Source organism: Bombus terrestris, chromosome 10, assembly GCF_910591885.1.
Source record: "Bombus terrestris chromosome 10, iyBomTerr1.2, whole genome shotgun sequence".
In the NCBI taxonomy this organism is placed as follows: Eukaryota; Metazoa; Arthropoda; class Insecta; order Hymenoptera; family Apidae; genus Bombus; species Bombus terrestris.
In genome coordinates, this window is record NC_063278.1 from 17,056,466 (window position 1) to 17,084,376 (window position 27,911).

General features: G+C 35.7%; 1 long non-coding RNA gene across 1 annotated transcript in view; it reads left to right on the top strand.

Annotated features, from left to right (window-relative positions):
• Positions 1 to 27,911, top strand: part of LOC105666189 — a 45,671-nt gene that overhangs the window by 16,753 nt on the left and 1,007 nt on the right. Inside the window, exons 2-3 of the long non-coding RNA XR_001099082.2 lie at positions 24,637 to 24,768; positions 27,476 to 27,902. This is a non-coding gene — a long non-coding RNA (uncharacterized LOC105666189). The remainder of the gene's footprint in view (positions 1 to 24,636; positions 24,769 to 27,475; positions 27,903 to 27,911) is intronic.

Below are 27,911 nucleotides of genomic sequence, written 5' to 3' on the forward strand. Positions count from 1 at the left end.
GCGAAAATAAGTAATTTACTAAATTGAACTTCAAATTTTATCGAAATCGATTGATGCGGACACAAGCGACGGGCATTGGAAGGTTAAAAAATCTTTCAATTTTAGATTCAATTTCAGAAAATCGTGAAAAGCCGCGACTTTCGCCGCTTTTAACTGTTCGTAGCTCACAACAACGTTAACCGAATTCGATCAAATTTTTAGCATGCACACGAGTAACATAAATCTTCAAAATGTGTCGTACAAGTTTTCATTACAGGCCCAGATAGCAAGAGTTGTAAAAAACGATCTTTACTCTTTCCTCCGCGATTCCGACTAATCGCAATTTTGTCAAAAATTATTTTATAATTTTCACCTAATAAACTCCTAACTTCTCAAAAAAGCTCGAGTCGTTTGGTTCGTTTTTGAAAGAAATTTAAATTCCTTGTTAAAGAGTGTCCGAACATCACTGCAATATATATAATATATTTTGAAACAACAGTTCGTACCGCTTGAACTCCAACAATTGAAAATAAAACGTACGACGTAAGCATCCTGAAAGGTGACATTTCAACGCGTCCTTCTCCGCGGTTTGTGATTGCGTGAATTTTTACTTGTATTTATGAATAAAGATAGGGGAATGTAAGCTACATTTTCCTTGTTTGATGCTCTTTTAATCGTAGTAACGCTGTATAAACAGCAAATATGCTACGTACATGAACACGTTTCTAATGCTAATTCCTAACGCGAATTGAAACTAAAAAAAAAAGATTTATGAAATGTTTTCATAAGACAAATTGTAAAGCTCATTGCTTATATTAAAATAAAGGAAAATAATCTACGTCACACGACGTATCACATGGCATATGAATAAATTGTAGAATAAATTGATAGATTGTTGAATAAGTCTATGTACAAATATGTAAACGACTATCATGCAACATCTTGAAAACGCCAGGGACCTACGTTCGAGCTCAATATTTGTAATTTATCCTTGGAGACCCTGGTGGTTAGCTAGCCGCGAGCTACGAGCCATCAGCCGAATTTGTCCCTCACAAAGCCCAGTTTGCCGCAATATCGTAGAACCATTGACTTTTCTTTTGTGGCAGGCTGATCAGGCGCAAAATTGAAAATTTGCATGGCATTTTTCTAGCGCACTCGACCGTGCTATAAATCCGCTTTTTTTTAAGCTGGTTACGCGGATGCAACATAGAAGATCGGACAACGTTGTGCAACCACCGGCGAGAAATTTGTTTATCGTATCGCGACAAGCAAACATGAATGCGTTTAGCGACACTGAGGGGGATGAAGTTAGCCGTGTAATTCAGACAGATAGACCGAGAACATGTTTGCTTTTAATATTTCAAGATCCAATGTTTTTTCGTTTGTCGCGTTCATCGGTGATTTTTTGTTGTGTACACTGTGTACACCGTGTACGAAGTTCGAGTTGATAAAAGACAGCAATTAAAACATTTTGTGAATAATGTGGATATAGTGGCGGATAAATGACAATTTAAAATTGATACGCTATGAATTTTAGTAAGCTTTATGCTAAAAATGTTTTACCATGTTGGTGACAGTGTTATGTATTATATTTAGGCGTTGCTCTCAGTCAATATAAATTTATTTTGTAAAATTACGTTGTCCTTCTATGCTTCTGATTTTGCAGACTTTCGCTTGTCCTGATAGATGCTGATGGAAAAATAATTGCACAAATTTTTGATCACAGTGTCGTATTTCCTGAAAACGGTTCTTTAATATTTTAGCCTGCAAGTATTTCCGTCTAATTATTTTTCTTTGAAAAGATAGAACTTGAAAGCATTCCTTGGGCTATACAGATGCTGCTAACAAAATACAGAAAGGAAGCTTCTGCTGAACAAAATTCACAATTATTGCTTGCTCAATAAAAAAGGTAGCTTCCTCCTACATCGTTATCATATAATTCTATTGCTGTTATTCGTATTTAATATGATTCCTAAAATACTCCAAGTACATATGTGTAAGCTGATATATCAGAGACATAAATGTCGTCTACAACAATAAAATGTGCAATAAATAAGCAGTGAAATAGCGATAAACTAAGATAAATATAATAAAAGATACACGTTTCCAATTGAAAAACACTAACTAAAATCTTTCACGCGCAACTGATCTTTCTTTTTTATATCTATTGCCTTCTGCTACTTTATTCTGCTACTTTACAAACCACAGACTTTGTCGCTTCGTGAAGAGCAAAAATAAATCGAAAGATAATAAATGGCATTGGGCGGTGCGAACGCAAGCACGTTGGTAGATCACATTCCGATTGTTCCAGTCATTTTTTGCGATTAGTGGCTGACGAGCCAGCAGGCAATCCTCAGACAGAATCGCACGAACTCGTGCCTACCTTGAAATCAGTCGTCATTACGACATTAGTAACGAAGAATGTACCAGTGGCACGCTCTCTAGTGCATTACGAAACAGCATAAACGTTTAGTGGCCATTATGAAAGCTATAAATCCGATTCGACGACACGGAAGTCCCAAGAAAAGTCGTGAGACTAAGCTAACTGCAGGTCCGAGATTCATCTATTTACGCTTTTCGTTGATGTATGTGCGCACCAACAGCCCATGAATGTTGCACGTGTACTAACCGCACACGTATGCGCACACTGCTGTTTCACCGATAATAAATGCCTCAAGCTTTGACACTAATTGCGTGGCGAGTTGTTACACAAGCCAAGGCAACAAAAAGACGTATGATAATAGAATCGTGATTCGTGTACTGGAATTAGTGCGACTCAAATGACGATGTGTTCGCTACGTGGCATGTTACTTGTGCAACTTGTTATGTTCTCTAGACTTCATAAAGGAAGCGTTTCGGAAAATATCAATATTTAATCCGCTATTAAATATTCGCTTGCGTATCTTATCGTGCTTATGTTGTAGATCATATTTAGATATTACGTGCGATATGTGCGGAATGTTTTGACAATTCAGTTTTCTTGCACGCTTCTTCGCCTTGTTAACTTCTACATTTAGGTTTGTTGCTCTTGAAATTAAACGTAAAAGAGCTGCTCGCATATGAATTACTTTATCTACAAGTTTTATATTCGTCTTCATAAACAACGAACGATAGCGGAGGATCATATTTTCGTCCCTTTGTACCTACACAAAATGTCCACAGAAATAGAAAATTAATAAAAGCAGATAAATTTCAACTAAGTTCTGTTCCATTCTGACGAATATAATTCGTTTGTAACAGAAATAAAACGACGTTTAAAAGAATATCCAATGTCCAAATACGAATGTCATTGTGCAAATGAGACGATAAAGGAGCGCTCAGACGACCAATATTATTGTCAATATTTAAGGTTTTCAATATTATCGTACGTAAGAAGTCGTCTAGACGATCAATATATATTGTCAATATAATATTGAATAACTTAAATATTGACAATAATATTCGTCGTCTGAACGCTTACCTCGTCTTCTCCGGTTAAGCGGTTAAAGCAAAATAGCTTTTTCTTGCTTCGCAAATTAACTCCTAGCTTTTATCTCTTGAAGACAAATGAAGAGTTTAAAGAACAAACCATGATAAACAAGATAAGATCAGGACACGCTCAATACATATTCATACCGGAAGATAGTCCACCTGTTAAATGTGGCATCTGCGATGTGAGACTGCTAATGCATATGAACAACAAAGAGAGGAAAGCCATTAGTCGACAATAATCTTACGAATATCCTCACAAATGATCCTACAAAAGATCACGTTGTTTCAATAAAAGATCATCGGATTCCGTTAAAGAAATCAGGATATAGAGCGCAATTTAACGAGCCACTGAACATAGAAAATAGTCGCTAATGATCACGGCAATTCATGCGACTTTAAAATCTAAATTCTAAATATTTTCAAGTTCGTTCTTTATACTTAAATTAGTAATTACATGTGTAATTTATATACACTGTAGATATACAGGATAGGGCAGAATAAAGAGCGATTTTGAAAAGACTGTAAAAAAAGACAATCAATTTTTCCAAATTTTATTTTCGTCGCCTTAAACTACGTAAAAAAGCATTAAAGAAAGATAAGTATCAGAATGGAAAAGTAACTAATTTTGAAAAGTAACTCCGTTCAGCCGTACGCATTGTTCCAGCTGGCCCCTGAAATCATTCAGCACATTCCATTGTCAGCGGCATTCGAACCACTTCCTGTCCAGCACAGCATAATTCCCGCGCTTTTCAAAATTCCTCTTCATTTTACTCTGTGTCTGTATATTATGTCTTGTATTAATTTCAATACAATTAATATAATTATACAGTCCTACCGCGAAAATGAGCATCATAGGCATTAAATTATTGCATATCTCAGATACACCGGGTCCTCTGAAGAAATTTTTGCTAGCACGACCTACGCAGGGTTAAATAAAATAGATGATAATAAAATTGACTTAAAAAACCATCGTAAACATCGTTATTGAAATATTATATTGAAGTATTTGATGAAACAAGTACAATGAGAGAATCGAATTCTCTGCAGGCCATACAAATTCATAAAGATATTCTTCGCTTGCAAACATAACGACTTTGGTTCCTGTCGGCGGAACTTCGCCAAGGAAAGAAAAGTAATCTCAAGTGGCTATACATTTCTACCCGAAACTTTTTCCCGGTCTTTTTTTTAAACGACGCGAGCCTCTACTCTCGAGAAAGATATAATTTACTGGGTCTATACCTGGCCGTTTTAATACGTCAGTGTTCCAGCTTCCCTTCCATCTCCCTCCCCTCCTTACACCTGTCTTCGTTTCACCCTCTTTTCCTTCTTCCCTGTCCGTGCACACCTCGTTTTCTAGCGAGAATTCACTGGCAAATTAAAACCACCGAGAATTTATCGCCAACTGCCGACCTGAACGCGTCTGACACCGTTTAAGATAACTAACTGCCGAAGACGCGTATTAACGAGCTCTTCATTCTTCTCGTTATACGAGGATTGCAACGGTGGAGATTTTTGCTTAAGTTTCGGAGCCCGATGACGATGAAAAACGAGGTGGGAAATCGAGATCCTGCCAGCCGACAACTGGCATAACGGGAAATTCATTTTGTTTCAGAACGCCCTTCATTTCTTCCTTCAAGACTTATTTAGCCGGCAACGAGAAAATTGGCTATTTAACACGCTTAATGAGAATTTAATTTCATGTAATATATTTCATCGCCCTTCGGAAATTGAATAATCCCCTTAAGCGCGACGTTTCTTCTAACTCGACCATTTAGAATCTTCAATACTTTCGTTTCTTTTGATGTAATAAAAAATTTCAGAGAGAGAGAGAAAGAGAGAGGTTGTTTCGTTCGAAGAAGGAAAATGCCTTAAAAATATATTTCCTTTAGGTCACTGTCGTGTCTTGGAGAGAATTATGTATTTTCTTTACAATATCTTAAAGCTGACGAAAAGAGGATTTGGACCATATGTGACACGTTGACCTTCGAATATACTTAATTTTAAAAAAATTATTCGAAATAGTAACAATGACATTGCATAGAATTTATATGCCTTAGTGAGAACACAAAGGTATTAGTTTGAGGAAATATTCAAAAATGTTACTGTCAACTTTCATACATTTTCGAATAGGGTAGTTTACATACCATTGTAATATAGAGCCAGTAAATGGTTACATAATTTTGGAATAAAAATATTTCCAACGCTTGTAAATATGCTTCGAAAGATATTCAAAAGTATTTATACCGTAATTAGCATGCAACTTATCGAAAATAAATGAATAACATTTATAACGCGATATTTGATACGAACCCGATAGAAAAATGCGATTCTTTAACTTAATTATTGAAAATCAATTTCTCACGATATTTCCACTTCTGTGTCAAAGTTTTATTAAAGTTTTTCATTTTATTGTTCTTTTATTCAAGTTATCCTCAACAATTATCGGTAATTACATAGAACATAATACAGAAATTTCAATGGCATGATATATATGTATACGTTGTCAAGGTTAATATCCTGAGTAATTTCAATTATACACATAACTGCTGTTTAACTTTAGTTTCCACCATTATATTGATTGAATGTGTACAGTTCGCGAGGTGTTGCTTATTCTATGCTGTAATTACATGACGTACTGTAGCATATCGTAAGTTAATTCCGCACAACTTTGTTTCCATAACTCTATGCTTGATACACCACCTCTATATTACCTTCACCTACGGTAAACTTATTTGAATTTGCATTTTATATAAGCATGATATCTGCAGCTAAATAAACGTCGATTCATTTATATTAGTCTTAAGTTTATCACGTATGTTATTACAATTAAAGCATATTTTTTTAATAGATTTATGATGTTTTATATAATTCTTTAAAATAAGTCAAAATACAAATTTTTAAAATACAATACATGCTCATCTACATACATTTAATTTGTTTTGCAATTTTTTTTTTTTTTTTGCTGTTATCACAGCTGTAAACTATAGTACGTTTGATTCATTCAGAAATCATACTGATTGACTGTATACGTTAGAAATCAGAAAAATACATTTATATTAGTCTTAGGTTTATCACGTACATTATTACAATTAAAGCATATTTTTTTAATAGATTTATGATGTTTTATATAATTCTTTAAAATAAATCGAAATACAAATTTTTAAAATACAATACATGCTCATCTACATACATTTAATTTGTTTTGCAAATTTTATTTTGCTGTTGTCACAGCTGTAAACTATAGTACGTTTGATTCATTCAGAAATTATACTGATTGACTGTATACGTTAGAAATCAGAAAAATACATTTATATTAGTCTTAGGTTTATCACGTACATTATTACAATTAAAGCATATTTTTTTAATAGATTTATGATGTTTTATATAATCCTTTAAAATAAATCGAAATACAAATTTTTAAAATACAATACATGCTCATCTACATACATTTAATTTGTTTTGCAAATTTTATTTTGCTGTTGTCACAGCTGTAAACTATAGTACGTTTGATTCATTCAGAAATCATACCGATCGACTGTATACATTAGAAATGAGAAAAATATGCTATTGGAAATGCTATTAGAATTTGCTATTAGAATTTGTTATTAGAATTTGCTACTTTTTATGTCGTCCACTTGTAATAAACAAACTTATGGAAATAACTATTTGTTTCCTGAAATCTATTTACCTCATTCCTTAAATTCTGTTTTGCTGTTGTCACAGCTGTGAATCATTACGTGTCAATTGTATAAATTGGAAAGCAGAAGAAGATGCGATTAGAAGTTACTATCATTTATGTCATCTTCCTACAACAAATAAACACATAGAGTTAACTATTTCCTCCCCAAAAATCGAACACGACTGATGTACTTCCTACTGAGAAACTGGCAAAAAAATACAGTAAATCAGTTTGTCGTTTGACAGGCTCGTTAAATACTTGTTAAAGCCACAGCTGGTTGAAAGCAACGGGAGGGTCACGATCCTCTTCTATTTCGACATTTCGTTGACAAACAAAAGTGGGGTTCCCTTCAATGGGTAATTAGCCATTGAGAGAGACAAAGAGAAAAGAAAACTCGGACGTAGGGTCTGTTTAGATCGCAGCAGGTGGTACAAAGGTCTCACGTGGCCTGATAGACACGTCAAGCCATTGCAGAAACAGCTAAGACGAACGGTTACTAAGTTCTCTTTGAGGCTGCCGTTTAAAGGAGCCAGGAAAGTTCGCCGAGAGTTGCGACGTTTCCTCAAGTGCATTAGGAAGAGCGCGCAAAGCCCGATGGTCGAGGGTTCTGTACACATCGCTGCCGTGATGTTTTGTCCGCAAATAGAATTTCCTCGCGTCTTTATTTACTAATAACGTGGCCTGCGGTTGGCGTGCTCGTCGGGCAACTGGCCCCGGTTTTCGAACAGCCAGCAAGCGCCGTAAAACGCTCTTGTCAGTATGAACGCGCCAGACTTGAACGTAGCCGTGTACGCGGCCACAATGACGTTTCGGAAAGCGTGCAAGGGTGCGCTTTCGCCGCCAAACGTGGCCGTTACACGGCATTCACGAGAGTTCCACTTGTCATTTTCCCTGGGCCGAGTGTGCGTTCTACCTATCCAGACGGACCTTCCTGTTTGCACGGGCAAATTACTCGCGCGACGCTTCTGTTTGGAGGAGAAATGGATGTGCCGTTTGCTTATTTGCGGAAAATAAAGTGTGTCCTTAAATCTGACGATCGCTCTTTTCAGAATCGACGCGCTCCCACCGATCCATTGATTTATTGTTGACATACATTGCCCAGCATACACACCCGTCCGCTGATATTATGGTTTGCTTGCTGAAGCTTGGGTAAACCTGACAAATTATTAGGAAATTATCGGAAGATTTACCGAAAACTTCCTCCCATTCGACTGAAATTTTCAAGATAGATTCTTGCTAATCGTTTACACTTTTGCACGAAAGTACCATTATTTCTTCGTAAACCCCAGATTCGTTACGGTTATTTCGATTTGTAGCCGTTATTAATAGCTTCTCGTGCACGCGAAATAGGTTAATTGATGTCTAACGAGGTTTCATGGCTCTTCTGCTGAAAATAATACGTTTTATTTTTAAACTTAGTCATAAATGAAAAAATAGATACGGCAGATCGTTATACTCTACGAATGAACTTGACACGCGTCGAAGTATAAATATTTAGAAAGCATTGGTTCTTGCTCGCAGGTATAGAATCTTTATTTCGACTGTGTTGTCAAGAAATGGACTCGTTTCTACGGCAACAACGTACCTAATCCCTTGCCTTACGATTTAAGTTCTAATAGCGCGTGCCACAAGCAACAACATGGTCGGTCACGCGTCGAGCCATTTCACGGTTTGGCTGAGCGCTCCAAGTTGTGCAAATCGCACATATCTTTTGATATATAAATACACGTGTAAGGTACAACTAATTTTATTTTGCAACATGTTTGATAAATAATTACTACCAATTGATCATTGAACCAGAAAGATTTATTATCTTGAAGTAAATAGTAAATCACAATAACATCGACGTTCCATGTCTCTCACACGTGTTTATGTTTGGTTCGGTCGACGTACCACGTCTCTAGGTTAAATTTTGCGGAAGGATTTTTGGTGAATCGAAAGTTAAGACACGCTCTCATTCTCCCAAATTTGAACGTAATTTGCTCTTGTTTCGACATACGTTGCTCGGCATCGCTCGGAAGATTCCAAACTTGCTTTCATCGAACACGAGAACTACTTTATATTTCTATTCTTATTATGTGAGATGACGTACACATTTCCAGTTCCGTCGGTTTTGCTTCACACGACAGTTATATTAATAAGACGTATGTTTAGCGTTCTCTTATTATTAATCTCATAAGTCTTATTCTTCTAAGGTCTTTAAAACGATTTCTCCATTTTTGAATCTTCGCGGCATGATTTGATGAGGAATTTAATTGCTCCTCGGAGATTAATTCAATTTCCAAGCACTATCAGTTTATGGTCTCGATGGTTATGCACTTTAAGTTGTCACATTTGCTTTTATCATGTCTGTTGCGGTTGTATAGGTGTGCGCCTGACATCCGTTCCCCCGAGCGAATACGTAAGACAGTAAATTATACGGGAGCATCTGAACGGGTTGTCGCCATACCTAAGGTACTCGTTATTCACTACGTATTAATTATCTGACAGCCGCATTCAGAATTTATAATTATCGTGGCCTCTACTTTTTCTCTTTCACTTGCGACAAGCAACGTCGAGAACTTTACAGCGGATGCGGGTAAGCACATTGATCAATACTTCCGTCATTTCAATTTATACGAATCGCAATAAAAATGGAAAGTCCTTTCCAAATTCAAATTTTCAAGACTTTTTTTACATTTAAAATACCTTTATATAAATTAACGCGTATATTTCTACCAGATTTTAGATAGATTTGTGCACGATATTAACCCCTGAAGCTACAACTACGGGCATAGCCCGTAGTACGATGATCGGGCCAAACGTAAATATTACGGACACAGCCCGTAGTAGACGGTCGGACCAAACGTAAATATTACGGGCATAGTCCGTAATACGATGATCGGGCCAAACGTAAATATTACGGGCATAGTACGGGTCATCGTACTACACAAGTCGTGGCTCAATGGCTCGAAGGCTGCGCGAGCTTGTTTACGTTTTCGGTCCAAAATTCTTGAACGTAAATCGTAGGTTAAGGGGTTAAGTATGTCGTCATGAAGTAGATAGGCAATTGCCATCAATGAACTAAACGAATTATTGGAAATTATATACACTAGAAGTTATATTATTAGATTATAAAGTTTCAAATTAAACTCTATATCCCTCTCTAGTTCTCTTGTTAATTTACGATTTGTTTCGGAAATATTAGGTTCGGCATTTCATATTTTGGTACTTGGATATAATTATTTCTCCATTTGCTCGAATCTATAGATGGTCGATTTGATCTAAATTGCCAACGAGATAATTCGTAAATAGTTTGGAAGTAAAATTCGTGCCATCATATTTTATAAATATTTTGCAATTTTAGATATTGTTTAAAATACTTAAATGATATTTACTTGAACACACTACATTGAAAATAGAGAATTTAAAAATGTTTCATATTAATATCCCACCTCGTGCGTTCTTTAAAACGCGAATTTCTTTTCTTTATAAGATCATCATACAGTATCAACGTTTTAAATGAAATTACTAATTGCTCCTCAAATCTCTATTATTGCTACGAATTCTAAATCGAATACATTCACTTTTCAATTCGAGACCGATGCTACTATGCTACTTCGTTGCGACATAAATGTAAATTATCTAATCATGTATCTACTCATGTTAGAATATCGATGTATAAAATGTCTGAATTCAATTTCTATAATATACAAAAATATTATGTAGATAACAGAAGATGGCTATTTTGTATAAATCGCAAATAGAAAGCGGATAAGTAATATGGTAATTATTAGGTTTAGGATAGAAATACTGACAAAACGTATCAAACAAGCGGAACCTCTCGTAATTCACGAAGAAAGCAATAAAGATATTATCTAGTACAAAAATGTCTGGTAGAACCATTGGAATCAAATTTATGTAAAATGGAAATTTTCTATCGGTCGAATATATCATTTTCCATGATACTTGGCGCAATAATGAATGTGAAAAATCATTACAAATCTACTTGTTATCGTAATACACATTGTTCGTGCAGAATCAATAATGACAAGAACAAAAAAAAAAAAAATACATAAAATGATATCGTAAAAATAATTTGATCGCAGTAAAAATGATTATTATTTTTCAAGACATATGTACGTACATGGAATATACGCGATTTTGATAGTTAACAGATTGATACATGTAGCAAGTAGTAGACGGCGGATAATAGGTATATACGCGTTTTCCATAGATCATTGATAAAGGTACATAAATAAACAGATAAATCGACGAGACTAAATCACTGGTTCTTTCTGATTCATGATCCGAAGTGCAGAATGCGGAGGGCACATAAATCAACCACTTAGATTCAAGTACGTGAGTACAGTTGCAGGATAACAACCGCGATGACTGCACGAAAATGAAATACTTTGAATTTCGGTTGAGAAATTATGATAATAAATCAATGGCCTCCACTCTTAATAACACTATGATCGGCAACCCCGCCTGCACTATAATCAAACTATCTTATCCGCATACCGGCGGAATAAATCGTTACGGAATTTCTTTCGTAACGTGTAACTACTTCGATACCTTTGCACATTTTTACGATAACAAGTTATGCGATTATATAACGATATTAATATGCAGGAACAATTTTACAAATTACGACCGTGATAGCGTTATTTATGTATAGTGCGGTCTTAGCCATTTTTAACGACACTAGGAATTATTCAAGCGAAGTTATAGAAAAGTAGAAAAGAAATTGTGGAAATGAAATTGAGGATTTGAGGATTGTGTTTAAAAAATGATAAGCAATATTGTCTGGGTCAATGCATGTGATATTTCAATTATATGCCATATACGTGAATAATTGTATCAAGGTATGCTATGTTTATGTCATCATATTAAAAAAAGAGGAAATTTTTGCGTTTCATATATAAAATAATCTTTGTAAACACCATCGAGAATAAGAGGACAATTTGAAAACTGAGTCTCTTGAACAGCACTGTTTATCGGATAACATAGTAGAATTCTGTTAATATTGTATTTTCTTCCTGTTTCTTGCAATCGGTGCAGTGGATTGAAATTTACCAAGTAAAAACAATTATCGTACAAATTTGCGTAATTACCTTCTGTTGTGAATTTCAAGACATTTCCCTTTGGTTCGGCGAAAGAAGCACATTCTCTCAAAGTTGTAACAACTTTCCTCTCGAGTTATAACAATAGATTCTTTGCAGCTCTACCGCGACAATCGAGATATGTACAGTATCGTGTTTTCGCGAGCTGTTTAATATTTACATTTTAATTTACAAATACCGCGATAAATATTGCAATTAAATTTAATCGAAGTTAACAAACTTAGTAAGCAGAAGTAATAAACACAGTATGAAAAATATTCGAATTTAATTTCATTGCTGAATGTACACTTTCATAGATTTCAGATGAAAATAGAAGAATTTAGTATAAAAGATATTGGAAATAGGAGAAACGAGAGGAAGATATTTAACCATTAGCAAAAAATGATCGATCGCCAATTGGATTTGTATTAAAAAAAAATTTCATAAAAAGAAACGTATAGAATTGATGAGAATGATTTATCGTGATATATGGTGCAATAAACAAATATTATTATTGAAATGTAAATTTCTTTTAAACTTGAAGCTTCCCTGTGTTGTTATTATTATTATTATATTTCCACTTCAGAGAGACTTGTGTCGTGTTGTCATATATTCAAGTTATTTTTATTAAAATACACACACGTAAACGTTAAGATTTAAATCTTTCGTGGATAAGATCTGCGTCTTCCATTATTTTAATCAAGATTCTGTAAGCAATTTCATTTATCTTCAATCTCAATCACGTCATACTATATACAGACACATATATACAGATACTTAAAATGCAAACTATTTAAATAACAAGAATTAGACGCGGCTAGAATCTTTTTAATTGTAGAATTCCAACCAAGTTCCTGCAACCAATTCTATTTACTCTCAAACTGAATCACTGATACGCATAAATATTACAAGAGTAATAAGTCGATTAACCAATAAGGATTCGATATGATTCAAATTTTTTAAATTTCAGAATTTCGATCAAATTCTTGCAACGAATTTTATTTACCTGCACATCGTCGTACACAGAAATATTAGAAATGCAAGTTGACTAAATAATAAAGATTCATTAGTTGAAATATTTATTTATTCCTGTAGTCTGAATTTACATCGGAGGCCCTTGAATTCCTCGAGAAGCTTAATTTCATCGAGTAGTTTCTTGAATGCCGTGCGCTCGTAATTCATTCAGACGGTAACGACAATCGATCGGATAAAATACAGCGAGGTCCTTCGAAAACTGTCAACGACCCACGGTTCGTTCCTCGTTTTCCTGTTGGCTCTCGAGCATAGCAGCGCAAGCGGTCCGCTAATAAATCAGCCAGCGGCTAGTAGCCGCAAAGCGATTTCAGAAATGAGAAAGGGAGACGCGGGAACGAAAGGACTTGTGAATGAGGAAGAAAGGACCGTGCACCTAATTATAATATCAATAGCATATTAGATTAATTAGCGTCACATAGCCGGGTGGCAGCCATGCGCAACGCCAGTGTCGTTAAGATTAATTGCCTTGTCCTTTCAGCGAGCCTGTCTATATAAACCGGGTACTACGCTTCTTGAACGCCGCGGAACGCGCACGTCCTCGGGCAATCGCGCTGCGTCTCACAATCGCCGACGATACGTCCATCTGGCATCAGATAAGACGAAACTCCTTGGCCACAGGTTGCGTTTCACCGTGCACATGTTGTAACGCGGCGAAGGAAATCGATTTTTCAGCCGCGATCGCCGTCGATTGCAGCTTATCGCGCCTCATAGAAATAGTTCTTAGGCCTCGACAACAATAAAGACAAACGAAATGGTGGAATATCAGAAGGAAAAGAAAAGTAACGGAATACTACAGGAAAAATAAAATATTAAATCGAAGGGGCTAAGGAAGACAGAGGAATGTTTTAGAAACTTCTCAGAAAACGAACGTTTATTTTTCAATATGTGGCGACACTCGGTAACGATATATATCGGCGAAGCGAAGTGCCTAATGAACCATCAATACTCCGACGGTGCTTCTGCCGAACGTTCGAGAAGGAGGCGTGCGTGGCAACGGTCGCGAACGCCTAATAAACTCGAGGATAGTGGAGAGATATTGAGGGGTGACGAAAGAAAAATAACCGAAACCGATCGGAAGTCGAGTTGTAAGAGTCAGTCTTGGAAAGTCACGCCTAGGGCTCGGAAATAAAGTGTTAGAAAAAAAATACAGTTTCTTTTTTATTTTTGTTGTTATTTTACGTGACACACTCGACGACAACATTGAACAGCAAAGCGTCGAAAATCACGTCATAATAATACCGCTCGGAGTTCAAATCGAACGAAGCGAGTAACGAAAACATAACAAACAAGTACGTCACGTGCTCGGGCAGGAGCGTCCGATTTCCTGACCGGCTACAGCAGGTTTAGGATAACCGCTAGTGTCACGTAGGAGACACAAGAAATCACGAAAATGATACATCACCGGTGATCTCCTCGCGTCGCAGTTCGAACGTTTCACAAATAAGGTGAAGAAATTGATCTTTATATATGGTAATAGAATTTATTATGCGAATCCAATAGAGTGACGGTTCAAAGTGTTACAACAGAAAGGCATCGAGCGCTATTTTGAGAGGATTTTCATACCGAGGTTTTAGTCTCCCCGGAGGGATTATCGTTGGGTGTATATCAGAAGCGGCTATTCCGTTACTTTCTGCTTATTGTTTCGATAGCTGTGGCATGCAGGATGTTTAGTCTACCCTGTGGCGGCACTTGACCACGGAACTTCCCAACGGCTTTGCGACACAAAGCGTTATAGCTTCAAAGCGTAAGGCCGACATGCCTAATGAGCCATCGATATTCCTACGGTTCTTTTGCCGAATATTTGGAAGAATGCATCGCGGACATTTAATAAACACACGCGTAGTGGGGATATCGAGGGGCCACAAAGAATAGAATCAGTTTGGTTTCGAACAAAACATTCATCCTGCTCCGAGCTGCAAAGTGCGAAAGGTTTAGCGTCATAGCGAAGCAAACACAATTCGAGATACGTGATTATTAACTCTTGATTATTAATCGCTCATCGTTGATAGTTAATCGTTAATTGTTGATTGTTGATTGTTAACAGTTTAATAAACCTCTTTTGTTGAACATCAAGAGTATTCCTTGTGGGCATTTTCACCAACTACCACCTCAACCCTATTACTGCTTCTGAGCGTGTGACACTGGGGTCCATTGGACTCGGGAATTATCCACGAAATTTGTAAATATTAACGACGAACAAATAAAAAAATAAAAGCGTTACCACTGGTAAGGGGGTACTGTGGCGGCACTTGACCACGGAACTTCCAAAACGGCTTCGCGATATAAAGCGCTATAGCTTCAAAGCGTAAGGCCGACATGCCTAATGAGCTATCGATATCCCTACGATCCTTCCACCGAAGTTTTGCAAGAAAGCGTACGCGGCAACGGTCGCGGACATCTAATAAACGCGTGCGTAGTGAGGATATCAAGGGGTGATAAAAGAAACGAAAGAGTTCAAAGAGACATTCGATTTTGAACAGCGAAGTGCGAAGGATCAAGCCTTAACAGCGAAGCAAACATAGTTGAGAAGCGAGAAACTCATTGGTAATCGAGGATTGTTGATTGTTGAGTGTTAAATAAATTATATTGCGAACATCGAGAATTTCTTGGGCACCTTACCACCTCAAATATATAATGTCACCAATTCGTATATTCTCGTATGTCGGAATAAAACACAATTTTATTCTTCTTTTTACTCGTCACGTTACTCTACGCGTTAAACCCTAAAGCGTGGAGAATGGAAAATAAAAACCATTACTTTTTGGGTGTACATTTCGATTTCTAACAACTACGTAGAATTCAGAAGATTTTGATTCGCATGCGACATAGACTACGATAAAGAGCACACAGGAGCACGCGAGAAAATCCACTTTTCTTCGGTGGATCTTTCAAATAATAACACACATAGGCTCGCGACGGTATTTGAACAATTGAACACTCGAGGAAGCTTATCGATGCGCGATACAAGACATTTTGCTCGCGTATGGCACGATACAATTATCGTGAAATATTAGAAACGACTGGTCGAATTATTTATTTTACAAGTTAGACCATTTATGAAAAATTCTATAATTATACCAGCAAATCTGATAACGCAGCGCAAAGTAGATCTGTTGCAGATTTGCTAATGGACGTATTATTAGACTAATATTGCACGTTTTATCGCACCGCGTGTGACGTTTAAATCGAAAACATGTAAAAGTTGTTAAACACGTAACGACTTGAAACATTAATCGCGAAAGAGAAGTGAATGGTTTGATTGGTTGAATCAGCAGTTTACAGGTATTACAGTCAATGTGATCAGAGACGAAAGGATTTATCTTTAATACCAATAGCTGCTCCGGTATTTATGTATTTTACGCTGACTATAAAATCCGCTTAATACAGCATTAAATGTGGAGGTACGCGAACACGGCAATGTCATATGCACGAGCAAGCGTCCATTTAATTGGCGTTTTCCTACCTAGTAAACAAATGAAAATGCAATTATTGCAGTAATAAAACCTGAGCCGATATATTCTGTTAATGTCCTCTTTTTAATTCTCACGGATTCTCTTTCGTAATAAATAATTGTCTTCGTATCAAATTGCGATCTATTCGTACGATAGCTATGAATCGGCGTTATTATTCCATTCCGAAACACGCGAAAGAAAATGTAGATCTCTGTCGTTAAGTTTTAAGATATAATTGTGTTTGTGGATAGCTACTGATTGTGATAGTGATTAGACTGTTTGTAGAATTCTGTGTATCTTTATAGTCTTATAAATATAATTGAAGAAATGGAACTTGTACAGAAATTTCGTTCATCTACTAAATATCAGAAGGAATATTGTGCTTTGGATATTTTATATATTTTTGGAATATTTTATTTTAGAAGTACACATAGAGACATACACAGATTTTATATGTATACGCCCTCTGTGCATTTTCGCACCCTCCAATTTCCCACGAATACGTAATAATCTGCATATTTTACTTTGCGAAATCTTTTTAATCTAATTATTATACAAGGAAATTACTTTTTAATGAACATACTAGCATATTAGTTTCAGAATTCCGTCTTACAAAAGACGTATGTAGAGGACATTTTCAAACAGCAAATTCAAAACCTTGCACAGTGCAGCATACTCTATAATAATCGAAAACGAACGAAAAGTATTATCGTTACGAATGCACAAAATTAATGATTGCTGTAATGAATATACAAAAATGATTGCTGTAATGAATATACAAAGTCCAATGATCTCATTCGTGATTTTCAACCCTTCCAGAAAGTTCTGTCTTTTGTTGGTTTGAAAAAACATTTGATAAATAGTTGCTCAATCATCAAACAAGCTACTTAAAAGAATCCAAGCTTTTGATCAGGAAAAAATCTATACAACAGCTCATGTTTCGTGCTAACGTTGGCAGAAATGGTCGCGTCAAGGGCTCACTTGAAGACTATGGCAACAGCCAGGATGCTGTTGGTCGAGAAAATAAAATTTTTGGCATCGACGAATCAACGTGTATCCTGGACAAATAGAGTCAAAGCTCGGATGTTATGATCATCAGCGAAGATCCAGTTTGAATCGAACACTCGACAGACATAGTTTGCATACTCTGCTTTGCATTTCAACTGGTAAATGAATGGAAATCCGTGTGATTTACAAAATGATCTTTGTGCGTACGAGTAGAGATACTTTCATTGATCTCGTTCACTAAATATCGGAATGACCATTGCTAACGCTAATTAGTATAGCTTCATTGACGTTTATCATCAATTGTGCATATATATCAAGCTTTTAGCTGAAATGTACTCTCGATTCCATGTATTTCCATAATCTGTCTAAAGAGGATAGGTCAAGTGACCATGAGAGTCAGGTTACAGGTTCAGTTTAACATCGCTAAACGTTTGCAAATGTTACGTGATAGGCGATACCATGATTTGAAGAGCGCTGTGGATATTCTTCTATGACATTTGGTCCATTTTCATTACGAAAAACATGCACACACATTCGAACAGCGTATCCATGCGTTTTTCGAATGGCACTCGATGTCAAATGATTAAAGAATTGGGTTTTACTGCAAAATAGGAATATGACAGAGATGAACGACTCATTTCATAATCTCTGAACATGATCCTAACATCATAGTATTAAAATCACTGTTTAAGTTTGTTTGAAGTAAATATTTAATGATACATTACGCTTTTATTATAAGCAATTGTCTAAGACCTGTTTTTTCTTTTTTCATCATAATGGTTTGAAGTAAAATGTCTGTTACATATTTTTCTTTTCTTTCATATCTCCACACAGTGTACTGTAGCAGCCAGAAGAGAGTTTATAGAATAAGAAGTGTAAAAATACATCATAATTCTAGAAAATGGATCTATGTTTAATAAGGTCAATGAATAAATATAATAAATACCACAGGATAGATGACAGAAGTTATTAAAATTCATAGTATATCAATTCTAAACCTTCTTTTATTCGCCACTGTATTTACTTAACGATCTATTACGCTTTTGTATTTCATATACAGGGTGGTTGGTAACTGGTGGTACAAGCGGAAAGGGGGTGATTCTAGGCGAAAAAAGAAGTCGAAAATATAGAATAAAAATTTTTCGTTTGACGCTTTGTTTTCGAGAAAATCGACTTTGAATTTTCGCCCGGTACGCGTGCACTTTATCACGTCTCGTTATAAGGGATCTCACTGTAGATCGTTGTCTCGATCGACGTTATGTTGATAAGTATGTGTTCGGCAGAATGGGGAACATTTTCAGCAATTTTTGTAATAATAAACTTTATGATTACTTCATATTATTTCATTATATATTTCTAATTTTCCGTTACGGCAAAAACAAACTTAAACTGCGATAATATCCATCGAGACAACGATCTACAGTGAGATCCCTTATAACGAGACGTGATAAAGTGCAGGCGTACCGAGCGAAAATTCAAAGTCGATTTTCTCGAAAACAAAGCCTCAAACGAAAAATTTTTATTCTATATTTTCGACTTCCTTTTTCGCGTAGAATCACCCCCTTTCCGCTTATACCACCAGTTACCAATCACCCTGTATAATATAGTGTTATGCTTTTGTTACGAGTAATAGCTATCTAAGTTTCGTTCTTTGTTTATAACCGAGCACATCAATTGCTCTTAACCTTCAATGAAAGAAAAAAACCTTCAATATCATCACGCTTCACGAGTACATAAATGCAAGAAAAAGCATCGACACTCTGATTCTTACACATTCGACTACATGGAGCCGCAAAAGTTTCACAACTTGTACAAAAGATTTTCGATATCGATTTTTGACTAGCTTTTTCCCATGTCATGCTATATAATCGAAAAGCATTTGTACCGTTTATTTATACCGGTATTATAATACAGAATTTTTATTTCCTTTTGTGCAGTAGATTATATTTAATTAAATAGCGTGCATGTACGCTATTACGTAACAATTTTGTTATTTATAGTTATCTAATTTAATAATAACGTTGTGGACGATAGAATTGGAAACGAGGACATGCAGAGAAACCACGTCGCAGTTGCACCTATATTGCTAGTATGATTCACTTCTTTTATTATATTTTGCATAATCTATTTCGAGAAATATGGACATTACGTGTCACGCGATCATCGTCATTTGTGATACATATGTGTATGACAATTACTACGTAACGAGCGATTGTAATCATCTAATTATCCATAGTAGTGTCAGAGTTAATGGTTCCGAGTATATCTTTTCCTTCTTTTTGTTTCGAGTTAACTATATGTAACAAAAAATCGGTTTACGAATAGCTTCCAACTATACACGATGAAAATAAAAATCTAATTTTTCACCGGTATATTTACTTCAAAAAGGATTAATATTTTGTACAGTTTGAACGAAAAGCAATTAAGATTGGACTATTTGGTTTGTACACAGAAAAAACGCCAATCGTAGTGTTTACAAAGTCTATTTGCCCGGTAACTGTTTCGGTGAATTGATCTATTAATTTACATGTAAAGTTCTTCTCGCTGAGTTTATTCTAAAAATCATTTCCGCCCATTTCACTGATGATCAATAGTCAGGATATAAAAATACACAGCTTGAGAAAATATTTTAATAGAAACGTTAGGGATTAACTGCATACTGGCTTCTTCCCAATTTAAAAGTAATTTTTCATTTTGTTCATTTTTCTTTTCATGAAGTTTCACTTGACTTAAAGAAATTAACACGTAGCGATAAAAACTATTGCTCGATATTCTAGAAACTTGCAAGAGTATTCAAGACTTTTAAAGGGTTTTTTAAAACACAGATATCTAAAAAGAAAATAAGTTCCCAAACGGAAGGATAATTACATGATGTGTTACGACATGCTTTAACAGTATCAGTCTACTTGCTGGGAATAGACAAAAAAGCACAGAGTTAAGAGAACTGAAAGAACATATGCTTGAATAATTGATATCGAGATTTCCAACATCAATAATAAGCTTTCAATTTATTGAGATACGTGTAATTTTGTGTGCTAGATTAGATTAGCCTCGTAGTAGTGACACACACATATGAGTATGAGTGTGTGGAAGTATGCGCGTGCACAGCGTCTCGAATGCAACTGTTCAGATAGTAGTGTGGTATAGAAGACAAAGAGAGTGCTGAGACGCGTGTAAATGTATATCGACGAATATCTTGGAAATCACATATTAAATAAATCTGAAACTATTTTGATATCAATTCTAAGTATAATCCAAGTGTTCCTATACATTTATTTCGGCGATTAAGATCCACAATTTTCAACAGAATTAAAATTGAAATTGAAATTAGTTGTATTATAAAATTTCTTAAATGAGAATAGTTTCGTAGAAATGTAAGAAATAAACTATGATAATTACGCGATATAATAGGAGCCAAAGGTTGCTAGAAATAACATGTTCGAGAAAATATTTTAGTAGAAATGTACGAAATGAACTGCAATAATTACGCGATATAATAGCAACCAAAGGTTACTAGAAACAGAAAATCCGCGAAAATATTTCAGTAGAAATCTGCGAAACGAATTACAATAATTACACGATATAATAGTAAGCAAAGGTTACTAGAAATAACAAGTTTGAGAAAATACTTTAGCAGAAATGTGAGTCACGGGCCATCATGGTTACATGATATATTACAGTTAGATAACACGAAGCTCTGTATTTCTCGTTTTTGGCCTCACGCAGAACGTATGTATGCCAGTTCTTTCGATATGCCATGAATGGGCTAAAAGCTTCGCCGCTGGTCAAGATAAGTTAAGGAATAAACGGCTATGTTTTGTTACTTGTATCCGCATACTCGCACACAGGGTACGCTAACATTAAGGATAGCGAGATAAAAGGAGAGAAGGAGATAGCTTGCCTTATGTAAATACATATATATTCGCTGTAGCGCCGCTAACTGTACCAACGTTATTAACATTGGCTTTGCATGGCTTAATATTTAAATTAGCGATCCATAGTTGGAATTCGTTTCAGCGATAGCGCATGCTTCCGTGGATTATTAACATGAGCCAGCGAACTCGGCCAACACGACAGGTGGTATGTCTATATCGTTGAGAATATTGCTTCGAACGAACTTTAAAACGTCACGGGGCCAAGCGATTTTCCATTGGCGAACAAATTCTTCTCTCTTTTAACTCTACTGCGATCCACGAATTTTCATATTTTAATCTTCTTTTTATTGAAATTTTTCTGTTACCGCAACTCATTTGGACAAGCGCGTTAATTCACTCGAGGCCGAAGGTAAGCATAAACATTGAATTAGATTAAATGAACGGTTTCAACACACTGGAGCATGAATTCACAGTGCGAGTCGCGTGATAATAAGTTACCATAATCCTGCTCTCATCTCAGCAACCAAAAGGGATTTGTAATATCTGAAAGTGCTTCGCGTAAAATTGGAACGAAACGTCGCGCGTATCTAGTTTCATATTTCATATTTTTCATATTTCGCTCAAACTGAAGATATTTTCTAACGTTAAAAAAGGTACAATAATCGGATAGAAAGTAATGTAAAGGGGGTAGCAGCGTCGATCCCGATCCTCCTGGATCCACCATTCAACTTCTGCTGGAAGTATTCTCCGGTATCAGGAATAGTTTCGAAGGTATTTTTTGCGAAGATCGATTTGAGTAGAACATCCTGTATAATGTCACAAAGTTCTCAGCAACAGCTATGAGAGAAAATATGCTGCATGTGAATAAAATATTTAGCAAATAATGAGACGAGGGATGGATATGCGCATCGAGCTGACTGAAAGCTGGTTGAGCAAGTGTGCTATTGAGTACGCGTGAAAGGATCAGAGTGTTCTTGAAAGCGGTCAGTTCATTGAAGAACACAATATGGTGAATGCGGTGAATGGAAAAAGAAGACAATTACACAGGGATATAGCAAAGAGAGTAATTATGCTATTTACATACATGGTATGTTATTATTGATTCAAAACTCATCACGCGATCAACACCCATGTAAAAGAAATTGAAATCGTTATATCACATTGCTGCTGCAGGTTGATAGTGATACGACCTAAGAAAATGTCAATTTTAATATGTGCGTTTTCAACAACACTAAATACAGGCCTTATTTAATGGGATTATAAATATGCATAACGTTCTACACGATAGAAACAAAAACACAGACCTTGTATAGATCTTAAACATAGACCTAAACATAGACCTTGTATTCGATAAAAGTAAGCTTGAAATTTGTTTAGTATGTGACAGTATAGATATCAAGCAGCGGTATAACACACGTTTCTTGAATTTTGCAGTGAATTGTTATATGTTTTACTGTATATTTTATATTTCGTGAAAAAGACACGAGTTCATTTTTATTGATTTCCTAACTTGGTAATTAAAAGGTATTATTTTAAAACGAGGTAGTTCATCTTTAAAAACTTTGGAATCGTTAATTTATGTATGTAGGAATGTTATATTATTAGTTTGTATTATAGGTAACAGTATGATTAATACAATATCGTTCGCTCTCACACGAAATCAAATATAATTTCCCGTTTCACGTATTCGTTACTCACTGCTTCTACGACACTACAGCACAAGGATCTTCACTCGACAACGATAAATTCAACTCTCACTCTCTCAACTCTCGTACAACGTTTTCCACGCTCACTGTTTTCTAACATCCCTTGGTAACGCTCACAACATTCTTTGACAACGTAAACATACCTTGACAACGTCCTTCCCTGATGTCACACTATCCCACATGTATTACAAAATCATAGAAAAATAATAAAATTCTAGAAATCTGTTGCATTCTCGTTATCTTTCTTTTATCTAGAGAAAGAAATTATAGATTAAATATTGTGAAAATATAGTAATTATTTATTTCATTGACTGTAGAGCACAATTTATAAAGTACGTTAATCTACTAATAAATATTTCAATTACAAAAAATGGTAATAGCTAGAAATATTGCTAAAACATTCGGGTTATAAAAAGAGTAAAACAATGTCTTGCAAATAGTAGTACAAATACAAGTGCATTGAAAAATAGCATGTACCTAAGTGTGTTGTCAAATACATTTACAACATTATGAGTTTACTAAAAATATAAATCTTAAAACTGATGACAAATCTACGAAATTCCATAAGAAAAGGACAGCGACTAACGCGAGGACCAGACTGCGGACTTTTATGTATTTACAGGAAATTTGAGAGTGCAAAATTACACAGCGTGCACACGAAATCAAAACATATGCGAAACACCCAAAGTATAGTACTTTTTACGATACCTGACAGATAAAACAATCTCCCACCGAGATTCTACCTTTTCAGTCATATTCTCAAAAATATGAATCTGCATAAAAATCCGCCGTTTAGTTATGACAATCGATATTTACGAATCGATCATAGTTTTACCCCCGCAACTACACAGAATGACAGTACTCATGAAATACAGAATAGACCGATAGGTATCGAATGTAAAAAATAAAACTCGCCAGCAAACGACAGAGTACGTATCTTATCACTCGACTGGCGGGTGTTTATGCAAATTCAAATTTTTATCAATAGAATAAAAAACAAATGGTACATAAATAGGGATTTGTTTCATTGTTTAAATATCATATCAGATACTTTCGATATTTTCTATATTTTTATACGTCACATGTATCGTGCGCGCTCTTGTGCCTTTATATTTAGCAAAAATTCTGCAATATACTTATCGTGCTTTTCCTTTTTTGTCTGCATAACTGTTCGCTATTATGGTAATGCGTCTACGAATTTACATTGCGGTAATACGATTGGTGGTGTATTATCAGCGAGCGCAACCAATCGCTGAATCATAATATAAAACCATACGCGAGGTCGAGATCAGCCAATCACTGAGCGAATGGCGAAACAAAAATTTATACATATTTCTGCTGTTGCAGCGTGGAGGAAGGAATATGTGGCCGCGATACATCGAGGCGATATATTATCGAGATTGCCAGGAAGCTTGGTACCGTGGCATCTATCACCACTGACATAGATCCACGACGATCTTCGTGCATTATCGAGCAACGGTATTGTCCCCGTTTATAATGATCAGCGAACGAATCGTGGGCGATATATTTTGCGGGCTGCCGGCCCAACAATCGCGCAACAATCCCCTCAACACACCCTCGTGATCCGTATTTTTAAGCAGCTTTCATTTATCACATTACCGTAAACAAGGCGCGCGAGGCTGATTCAATTTGAAACACGACACACATAGATTAGCTGGTTAATTCCAACTGAATTGCCCTTTACGAGCAATAGCTTTGATCTCGGCAGCCACGCGATGAAAGTTGAAAAATAATGCCGCGCTCGACGTTGTTACCACGCGATGCGTTTGAACAAGGACGTTTATTCTTCGCTGCCCATAAACTGATTTTCATGGCTGCTTCTAGCAAATTTGTTGGTCCTATTAACCGCTTTTGCGTGATATGTAGATTGTTCCTTATTTATTTTACGCTTTTAGGTTCGAACGAACATCACGTTTTAGTATTTAATCTTTCGTACGTATTGTTATTCATCTTTGATTGTTATATAAGATCTTGTACTTTCTTTGGTAGACCATTGTGCAATTAATTTTCCTATTTAGTTGACCATGAAAAACAACGAATTATTAATATCGTAGATAAGTTTCTGGAAGTATGATGTTTCGAATATTTTTGAGTTTTATATGGAATTAAATCAAATATTATAGGAATATATTTTTGGATTAAATAATTTTAATCGACAGTGTTACATTGCTTGATTTATCATATACTGATTGAAAGCCAGGATTTTGCAGCAATAATGCAAACTAATAAATTAAACTATTGGACTTATATAATCAAGATATATCCGGAAATTAATAAATAAAGTCACATAAATATTTTTCGATTTTATAAATATTCTTTCCATGCAAATTTGTTAGATAAATTATATACAATTACTAATTGCATACGACATTTATATTATGTATAGACAGAAAATTGACGATTGCTACAAACAATTCCAGTAGATCTCAATCTTCTCACAAGTGCATACCACGGAAATCAGAATCTAAAAATTGTGATACCAAAAAGAAAAGAATGTGTTGTATGCAAATGGGAATTCAAGATCGGCCAGCAGTAAGATACATCGCGCAAATTACCCACGTACCATCGACCATCTCTCGCGTAACCTTAGTGGCAGACATACCGCCGGTTGAGAATTATTGACCTATATATTTCATTAGAAACTATTTTTCGAAAAGCGTAAAGAATGCACGAACATACCTTTTCTGCATCCAATGATGTGTTAGGTTTTTTCGCAAGATGAATAGGATATCATAGTTTAGGTACCTACTCTACAGGAAGGACGTAGGAGCTTACGATCCTATGCTGTGCGATCTTAACTTTTTACGAAGTCGTTACGCCTGATAGGATGCGAAGAAAATCTCAGCAGATTGATTTTTCTCAAACAAAATAAGTATATTTTGTAACAAGACTTAAAAACTAATTGAAAACTGTACTATGCTTGAAACTTGTATGTTGAAAAATTGTATGACGTAGTTTATCGAACGCTACTTATCTGTAAGTGAGTATTGTCTCTATCGAGAAACGTTTCTAGTGGATAGAAATTGTAGTAGCTAGTAACTCGGTTTAGTAGCAGTACGTCACTTTTAAACAGACAATTTTAAGCTACTATGGTACTACAATAAGTTCGTACGTCTTTGGATTTTCGAAAAGTCTATGTTCTTCCATCTGTTTTCTCTTCTCATTTTACAATTTACTTGTTTCCTGCATCCTTCTATTTTTCTTTCCAAATCTATCCATTCTTTTCTTTAACAGAGATTTTCCTCGAGATCGAATTGTTCTGCATGTATATATGCAAATGCGATCCATCGACCCAGACGTGCGTTACTTTCCCTCACTTTATTTGTCTTTTTCCCTTTTTTCCTATATTCTTTACTTACCCTTTCAACCCGTTTCATTTAAAACACGGCAAAGACAACATTATTATTATTATTATGGTTGTTGTTGTTATTGCTATTGATGTTGTTGTAATTACTATTGCTGTCATTGTCATTGTCATTGTCATTGTCATTGTCATTGTCATTGTCATTGTCATTGTCATTGTCATTGTCATTGTCATTGTCATTGTCATTGTCATTGTCATTGTCATTGTCATTGTCATTGTCATTGTCATTGTCATTGTCATTGTCATTGTCATTGTCATTGTCATTGTCATTGTCATTGTCATTGTCATTGTCATTGTCATTGTCATTGTCATTGTCATTGTCATTGTCATTGTCATTGTCTTTGTCATTGTCATTGTCATTGTCATTGTCATTGTCATTGTCATTGTCATTGTCATTGTCATTGTCATTGTCATTGTCATTGTCATTGTCATTGTCATTGTTATTGTTATTGTTATTGTTATTGTTATTTGACGAAACGTCCAATGAAGCGCAAGAGAAACTCTGAATATAATGAATATTTCGAACATGCGCTAGAATAAAGTCTTTGTCATATAGACACATGCGTCAGAATGTAAATCAATTTCAACGTATCCACTGAACGTAAGATATTTGGTAATCCCATGAAGCGGAATTTACGCTGTTTCGCTTTGGAAGAACACGACGGATGATCGCCGCTTCCACCCTAGTTTCATCCGCCGTGTACTTCCGAAGCGAAACAGTGTAAATTCCGCTTAAGTAATGTAGTTTCTTATCTTACTGTAGACAATCGTGTGTATCACGTTTCGCTGATGTGTTTACAGGAACTCTACTTCACGTTTTCTAAAGAGAATAATCTGGACAGTGTGCAGCGTGAGTTTGAAGCAATTGGATCGTTACTCCTCGCATCGAGAGAAGCTACAAAATGAGTGTCAGCGAGGAGCATTTACGACAATGTATACTATACGAGTTTAAAAAGGGCAGCACAACTATGGATATTGTTAAGAAGTATACAGAGAACATGTGCTGAATGTGAGAAAGTGTCAAAGATGGTTCTCAAAATTCCGGAATGGTGTTTTCGAGCTTGCTGACGAAGCCAGGTCTGGTCGAAGAGTAACCTTCGATGTCGAAGCATTGATAGTTGTAATTGAAGCAGCACCTCATTTGACTACCGAGGAAATAGCAAACATAGTAGTAGCAGTAGTATCGTACATCGATATTTACATCAGATTGGAGAAGCTTCTAATGAACGTGAGTATT